We start from the raw sequence: 9,391 nt of genomic DNA, 5'->3' as shown, positions 1-9,391 counted from the left end.
ATCATATTGGCTTGGACCCACCTGACACTGGTAAGAATTGAAATGACCAGCAGGTTAGTCTGCATTGAGTTCTGTGAAACTAAGGGTTCTTCTTTGGACGAAAGCTAAATTATTGATTTGGATTGTTTCAAAAAGACAAATTTACTTTACAACTATGGTGTATAATTGTATTACAATTTAAAGAGACATATGAGACTGAAAAATGTGGATGCGACACAATGATAACGCCAAGAGTTGGAATTCTGTGAATCTCGAATGTAACATTTTGAGACTGAAACGTGGATGCGGTAGAAGGTTAACGTCGAGAGTGAAAATTTCTGTGGTTACTCGAATGTTACTCCGAGTGCAGCTGCCAGGCTTGGTAATCTGTTCCTTTAAATTACTACATATACAGAGAGAAAAAGTCAAAGCAGGGTTCTTCTTTTTCTTTTTTGGGGGTAAATTTCAGGCTGGATATCTATTAATAAGAAAAGTTTACAATTTTACAAAATTACAATCATAGATTTATTTCTTTAGGAACCTTGGCATTTTTATCGATTTACATATTTGAGACTATTAATAAGAAAAGTTTACAATTTTACAAAATTACTATCATAGATTTATTTCTTTAGGAACCTTGGCATTTTTATCGATTTACATATTTAAGACTACGTAAAAACTAGGATGTATTAGGAGCATAAGCTGGCGGTCACCTGTAGCCAGTCATTTATAAAAACACAATATATGTAGATCAGCACCTAATGAACAGTTAAGGAATAGCTAGAGAATAACACTACGAACAGCTAAATAACAACTATAGGCTAATAGCATTAGACACAATAAACATGACTGAATAAAAAAATCAAAACCTATCGCTAGACTCCTTAATCAAAAAGCTAGTGTTGGTGCATTCATGACACCAGGTCCTTCACGATTTAGGCTTATTGGCACTATGGGTTTGTAGTTTGGTTAAATGCTAACAAACTGCAGTGGGTAGACTGTAGTTTGGTCAAATGCTAACAAACTGCAGTGAGTAGATTAGAAGGGCGTGTATCACAAGAGTAGGGATGATTGGTGTTTGAACCAAAACAAGAAATTGGATGCCTGTGGAAAGAAACATCTCTTTAACAAAGCTACAGACTAGTCGGCCTGCCTTCGAAGTAGGGTTGTTTCATGTTATGCATAGTATATGTGAGGTAGTCACTTTAACTGCATGGCTATGAGGTAGGTAGCGAAATAATTTTGCTGAGAGGGGCGAAAATATTCTCATAGGGTATAATTAATTAAAAGATACATAATTAAGCAACACAATTTATTGGGGCAACAATACTCCAAACAACCGGAGGAAAACGACTGTTCTCAACAGTTAGTGGATGACTATAGCGAGAGAAAAACTTTTAACCGTGCAATGATTCCGTTACTCTTGATATGGTTGCTCTTTCTGGCAGAGCAGCTCAAGGGACAACAGTAGCGGCCGCTCCGTGCTCGCTACGGCTAGGGCTCTTTATGAATGGTTCATTCCATCGACTATTCAAATTGCGGGGAATTGCGGCTGTGAAAAAGGCACAATTAGGGATTTTTAAATGGCAATAAGTCTGCAAACCCTTTTCTGATAGAAATCGAGAGATGAGGTTATGATATTTTTATGGATCATAATAGTTATAAGAAATAACACAATCGCATTTAGAACATGAATCTAATTCATTACATAGAAATCAATAGGTTCTAGACTTAGGTTTAGGGACTTACAATGATAACTACATATGACATGGAAGCATTACTTTTTACTTTATCACACTATTATATGGAGGATACTTTTAAGACATTTTTTTTTATGACAAAAGAGATCGTTTGTCTTAAAAAGTCACTTTTTATTTTAGTTATTTTACATTAAAATTTAGTATTAATTGAAACAATTTGAGACAAAAATATTTTAAGACAAAAATAGCTTTCTTATTTTAAGACAAAACTTTATATTTACAATGACAACTAAGGCGAAAACAATTTAAGATAGTTAACAATTAAGACAAACCATACCAATTTAAGACAATATTATATAACACCTGCAAAATTGACTCTACTACTAAGTCCTCAAGCTTGCAGGCTACTATTGTTCCTATTTCACTTACCATTCATGTTATCTTATATAAAAACAACAATTTGTTGGGGTCTTCTTTTTGTGGGGTAGTGGAATCTGAAGAATGCTACAACTTTTTCCTTGCAAGATTTCCCACACATCAATTCCTCTTATGTCATTCCAATCTCTGCTATACTATTAGAGACAACTTATTTGTCATTGCATTGAGAAAGTTTGCACAAAGATTCCATGAGTGGAAAGGTGATAATTATATTTTAAATTTTTAAAATAGATATTCAAACCACATGAAATTTAATCATATCAATTTTTTATTTATAATTTTATATTATATATATTTTTTATTAATTCTTTTTAATTAAATATGAAATTAAAATACGATAATTATATTATTTTTTTAATATAAAATTAAAATATAACATTTTGAAAAATTAGAATATTTTAAACTAATTTTTAAGTATTTAAATTAATGTATATTTATTTGAAAATTATATTAAAAATTACATAAAGGTAATAAATTAAAGATAATTTGATTTCGAAACAATTACAATATTCATACTATATTCTAAAAATATAATAAATAAATAGATAAATATTATTATTTTTTGGTTGACCTAACTCACATACCACATTCTAAAAATATAATAAATAAAGAGATACAAATTATTATTTTTTGGTTGGCCTAACTCACACAGTTTTGAACTTTGAATCTCATGATTTTACATAATACTTAGTAACAAGGTGATTGTCAATTGTGATTTTTTTTTAATTACTTCAACTAAAACTTTGATATAAATTTGTAAGAAATTAGATACAATATAACTATAAAAATAATTAAATATTTTATCAATTGTTATATATATATTTCAAAACTATACATAAAGAAATAAAAAAAATACAAATTCATCAGTATATGAATTTTAAACCTTCAATTTTACTTTCCAAATGAAAAGTGAAAAATTTGGTTCTTGCGTATGTCTTATACTCACATTTCAATTTTCTTTTCACTATTGAACAAATATATCAAAGAGATAAATAACAATAATTTAATTATTTCTTAGATAATATTTTAGTATTTAAATATTTTCTTATTGTAAAAAAACTTTCTACTAATATTGTAAAAATAAATAAATACAAAATGCAATTTAGTATTTCTGATATTAATTTATAGTTAGGTATTAAGATTTTGGGAAAGATTTTCATCTAGTAATTAGAAAATGGTGCAGGGTTACTCCCGCAAATATCCACAGTATGCATAAAAATGCATAAATATATCTGTCCCAGGTATTTAACTCTCAAAGGAGTCAAATCTTCATACTATCAATATTTAAGGCCCTTTTAACCATAGTTCCTTGTTATCGGAACCCAATCACCCCGCCTAAACCTACTATCGGGACTATTCACCTCCTCAAACATTCATTATCCCTTTTATTAAGCCTTCTTCGAATCTTTCTTATCGGGACTTTAAAACCCATCTAAACCTTAGTTAAGCCTTTTTTAAAACCATCGGCCACACATATATATAACCACCCTCTTAAAACATTGGTTAATATATATTTAACACATAAAACCCTTTATCGGCGCTATTTTCCTTAAAACCCTTTTACAAAGGAAAATGCCCGCAAACATACCTTTTTCCACCTTCTGTACGACTTCGACATAGATTCTGAGGTTGTACCTCTATCACAATCAGCTATCGGCACTTTCTCCACAGGTCCTCATCACCCCTTCCCTTTCGATATGCCACTATCGGAACGTAATATATATGTTTTAGTCTTAAAAGACTCGGCCCCACACTTTACATAAATACATGGAATGCATATGAAATCTGCTCCAAATCACATATAGCAGATCTCAAATATTATATATTCGCCACTATATATGTCGTCGGGTCCGCCTTCTATGTTAACCTTCTGCTGCATCAATTCATTCCACTTGAGCTTAACTCCGCATGCTCCTTTGATCAATGCCACTTCAGAGCATTTCTTGATCTTTCAAGTGGATTCAATGATCCATTACGACTCCTTCGAATTGCCCTTCTTCTCTGTACTCCGCGTTGACTCTATCTGCAACCTCTGTTACAGAACCTACGAGTTCACACAGTAATCAATCAATAAACACACAATTAACACATTTGTCCACTCAGAACTGAATTCCTCTGTATATAAACATATAAACAGTTGGTTACATAACGAGATTCTCTGTCTCATGGCCCGATCTTCTGCTATGAGTGGCCTCCTTTGAACTCTGCCCACTCAAAACCGAATTCCTCTGTATATAAACATATAAACAGTTGGTTACATAACGAAATTCTCTGTCTCGTGGCCTGATCTTCTGCTATCAGTGGCCTCCTTTGAACTCTTCCTGTAGGCTTACATATATGCCAGGAAGTTCTGTTGAACTTGTCCTGGTTCGTCTCCTAAATATATTGAACTGACTCCTAAATCCTCTCTGTTCTCTATGTCCACTTCCAATCTGTATTTAATTCCTAAAAGCTCTCTCTCGTCCCTCGAATCATGAACTTTTCTAAGAGTCCTAATTGAATTCTGGCTCTTGTCATTTATTTGCCACTCATGTTCTCATTTATTTGATAGAATTTAAAACTTCCTCCATTATCTAATTAAATCACTTAAAGGCCTAAATATTACATTAACTTGAGACTTAGGAAACTACTTCTCTAAAGCTACATGACCCCCTATGTCTACTTAATTACAATGATTTTCTCTTGGGTTGAATGCTCCTGCATCAGACTCCCAAAGTAGAAAATATTCATGATCTCCTGATCATGTGTCTTTTGATCTTTATCTTCCTGGATCCCACACTTTGTTCTGTAACTGCCCAAATGTCTTGTTCCTTTGCTGCTGCTATACTTCCGTTGTCTTCTACTCCCTTTTCTTCTTCTTGTCAATCAGGTTCATACTCTGATTGATCATGCTTCCTTCTACTACCATTTTCCTCCATTTGGATTGCTTCATCATTATTTGCCACATCTCTTCAGTTTCATTTTACAACACATCTTTGGACTGGTCCATTTTCTACTTCTTACTTCTGTCTTCTTCTTTTTGTTTCAGGTTGTTGTTGTTTTCCACTAATTCTTTAAATTGTTGTTCTTCTGCTTGTTCTGTTATTATTGCTCCAACTTTTTTCTTGCTTGCTATGCTGACTTTTGCTTTGCTTGCTGCCTCCCTATCATCCTTACCCTCTTGCAATGAATCATGATTTTCCATCATTTTCTCCAGCAATTGAGCACCTACAACAAAACTTGCACTCACAAAATACTTGTTAAAATAAAAAACATAAGGCTGTTGTGCCTTATCTTCCTTTGGCAACAATTCAGCTTGCTGCACTGTTTCTTTCTCCTCTGTCAGCACATCAGTACGCTAATTTGAACTCCCAAAAGAATTCATGAGACTGCCCATTAGTCTCTCACCCACACCATCTGTCCTAATGATGTTTTCCTGCCCTTGTCCATTGTAGTGAACTCCTTCCTACTCTGCTTGCATAAACACCTTAACACATCTTCTGTTCTCAATTCTTTCTCATAGAATTTCTTTGTTCTATTTTAACCAATTGTTTCAACTCCAAACCTACTCTGATACCACTAATGGTGCAAGGATACCCCCGCAAATACCCACAGTATGCATAAAAATGCATAAATATATCTGTCCCAGGTATTTAATCTCAAAGGAGTAAAATCTTCATAATATCAATGGTTAAGGCCCTTTTAACCACAGTTCCTTGTTATCATCATCTCCTCAAACATTCATTATCCCTTTTATTAAGCCTTCTTTGAATCTTTCTTATTGGGACTTTAAAGCCCATCTAAACCTTAGTTAAGCCATTTTTAAACCCATCGGCCGCATATGTATATATAACCACCCTCTTAAAACATTGGTTAATATATATTTAACACATAAAACCCTTTATCGGTGCTATTTTCCTTAAAACCATTTTACAAAGGAAAATTCTTGCAAACATGCCTTTTTCTGCCTTCTGTACAACTTCGACATAGATTTCGAGGCTGTATCTCTATCGCAATCGGCTATCGACATTTTCTCCATGGGTCCTCATCGCCCTTTCCCTTCCGATATGCGACTATCGGAATGTAATATATATGTTTTACTCTTAAATGACTTGGCCCCACACTTTACACAAATATATGGAATACATAGGAAATCCGCTCCAAATCACATATAACGGATCTCAAATATTATAGATTCGCCACTATATATGTTTTCGGGTCCGCCTTCTATGTTAACCTTCCGCTACGTCAATTCATTCCCGCTTGAGCTTAACTCCGCATGCTCCATTGATCAATGCCACTTTAGAGCATTTCCTGATCTTTCAAGTGGATTCAATGATCCATTAGTACTCCTTTGAATCACCCTTCTTCTCTGTACTCCGCCTCGACTCTATTTGCAACCTCTATTATAGAACCTACGAGTTCACACAGTAATCAATCAATAAACACACGATTAACACATTTGCCCACTCAGAACTGAATTCCTCCGTATATAAACATATAAACAATTGGTTACATAACGAGATTCTCTATCTTGTAGCCTGATCTTCTGCTATCAGTGGCCTCCTTCGAACTCTTCCCACTTAGAACCAAATTACTCTGTATATAAACATATAAACAGTTGGTTACATAACAAGATTCTCTGTCTCGTGGCCTCCTTCAAACTCTGCCCATAGGCTTACATATATGCCAGGAAGTTCTGTTGAAATTGTTCTGGTTCGACTCCTAAATCTATTGAACTGACTCCTAAATCCTCTCTGTCCTCTATGTCCACTTCCAATCTGTATTTAATTCCTAAAAGCTCTCTCTTGTCCCTCGAATCATGAACTGTTCTAAGAGTCCTAATTGACTTCTGACTCTTGTCATTTATTCACCACTCATGTTCTCATTTATTTGAGAGCATTTACAACTTCCTCCATTATCTAATTAAATCACTTAAAGGCCTAAATATTGCATTAACTTGAGACTTAGGAAATTACTTCTCTAAAGCTACATGACCCCCTATGTCTACTTAATTACAATGATTTTCTCTTGGGTTGAATGCTCCTGCATCAGACTCCCAAAGTAGAAAATATTCATGATCTCCTGATCATGTGTCTTCTGATCTTTATCTTCCTGGATCCCACACTTTGTTCTGTAACCGCCCAAATGTCTTGTTCCTTTGCTTCTGTTGTACTTCCGTTGTCTTATGCTCCCTTTTCTTCTTCTTGTCAATCAAGTTCATGCTCTGATTGATCTTGCTTCCTTCTGCTACCATTTTCCTCCATTTGGATTGCTTCATCATTATTTGCGACATCTCTTCAATTTTGTTTTCCAACACATCTTTGGACTGGTCCATTTTCTACTTCTTACTTCTGTCTTCTTCTTTTTGTTTCAAGTTGCTGTTGCTGTCCACTAATTCTTTAAATTGTTGTTCTTCTTCTTGTTCTGTTATTATTGCTCCAAATTTTGTCTTGCTTGCTATGCTGACTTTTGCTTTGCTTTGCTTGCTGCCTCCCTATCATCCTTACCCTCTTGCACTAAATCATGATTTTCCATTATTTTCTCTAGCAATTGAGAACCTGCAACAAAACCTGCACTCACAAAATACTTGTTAAAATAAAAAACATAAGGTTGTTGTGCCTTATCTTCCTTTGGCAACAATTCAACTTGCTGCACTGTTTCTTTCTCCTCTGTCAGCACATCAGTATGCTGATTTGAACTCCCAAAAGAATTCATGAGATTGTCCATTAGTCTCTCACCCACACCATCTGTCCTAATGATGTTTTCCTACCCTTGTCTGATGTAGTGAACTCCTTCCTACTCTGCCCGCATAAACACCTTAACACATATTCTGCTCTCAATTCTTTCTCATAGAATTTCTTTATTCTGTTTTAACTAATTGTTTCAACTTCGAATCTGCTCTGATACCACTAATGGTGCAGGGTTACCGCCGCAAATACCCACAGTATGCTTAAAAATGCATAAATACATCTGTCCCAGGTATTTAACTCTCAAAGGAGTCAAATCTTCATAATATCAATGGTTAAGGCCCTTTTAACCACAGTTCCTTGTTATCAGAACCCAATCACCCTGCCTAAACCTACTATCGGGACTATTCACCTCCTCAAACATTCATTATCCCTTTTATTAAGCCTTCTTCGAATCTTTCTTATCGGGACTTTAAAACCCATCTAAACCTTAGTTAAGCCTTTCTTAAACCCATCGGCCGCATATATATATATATATATATATATATATATATATATATATATATCTATATATATATATATATATATATATATATATATATATATATATAACCACCCTCTTAAAACATTGGTTAATATATATTTAACACATAAAACCCTTTATCGGTGCTATTTTCCTTAAAACCCTTTTACAAAGGAAAATGCCCGCAAACATACCTTTTTCTGCTCTCCGTACAGCTTCGGCACAGATTCTGAGGCTGTACCTCTATCGCAATCGGCTATCGGCACTTTCTCCACGGGTCCTCATCGCCCCTTCCCTTCCGATATGCGACTATCGGAACGTAATATATATGTTTTAGTCTTAAAAGACTCGGCCCCACACTTTACGCAAATATATGGAATACATAGGAAATCCGCTCCAAATCACATATAGCAGATCTCAAATATTATAGATTCGCCACTATATATGTTGTCGGGTCCGCTTTCTATGTTAACCTTCTGCTGCGTCAATTCATTCCCGCTTGAGCTTAACTCTGCATGCTCCATTGATCAATCCCACTTCAGAGCATTTCCTGATCTTTTAAGTGGATTCAATGGTCCATTACGACTCCTTCGAATCGCCCTTCTTCTCTATACTCCGCCTTGACTTTGTCTGCAACCTCTATTACAGAACCTACGAGTTCACACATTAATCAATCAATAAACACACAATTAACACATTTGTCCACTCAGAACCGAATTCCTCTGTATATAAACATATAAATAGTTGGTTACATAATGAGATTCTTTGTCTCGTGGCCTGATCTTCTTCTATCAGTGGCCTCCTTCAAACTCTGCCCACTCAGAACCGAATTCCTCTATATATAAACATATAAACGGTTGGTTACATAATGAGATTCTCTATCTCATGACCTGATCTTTTACTATTAGTGGCCTCCTTTGAGCTCTGCCCGTAGGCTTACATATATGCCAGGAAGTTCTGTTGAACTTGTCTTGGTTCGACTCCTAAATCTATTGAACTGACTCCTAAATCCTCTCTGTCCTCTATGTCCACTTCCAATCTCTATTTAATTCCTAAAAGCTCTCTCTCGTCCCTCGAATCAT

Source organism: Pinus tabuliformis, chromosome 4_1 (genome assembly GCF_031772625.1).
Source record: "Pinus tabuliformis cultivar Carrire ecotype Pingquan chromosome 4_1, CPIR1, whole genome shotgun sequence".
In the NCBI taxonomy this organism is placed as follows: domain Eukaryota; kingdom Viridiplantae; phylum Streptophyta; class Pinopsida; order Pinales; family Pinaceae; genus Pinus; species Pinus tabuliformis.
The sequence above is the reverse complement of the archived record's forward strand: the minus strand, read 5'-3'. Positions refer to the sequence as shown.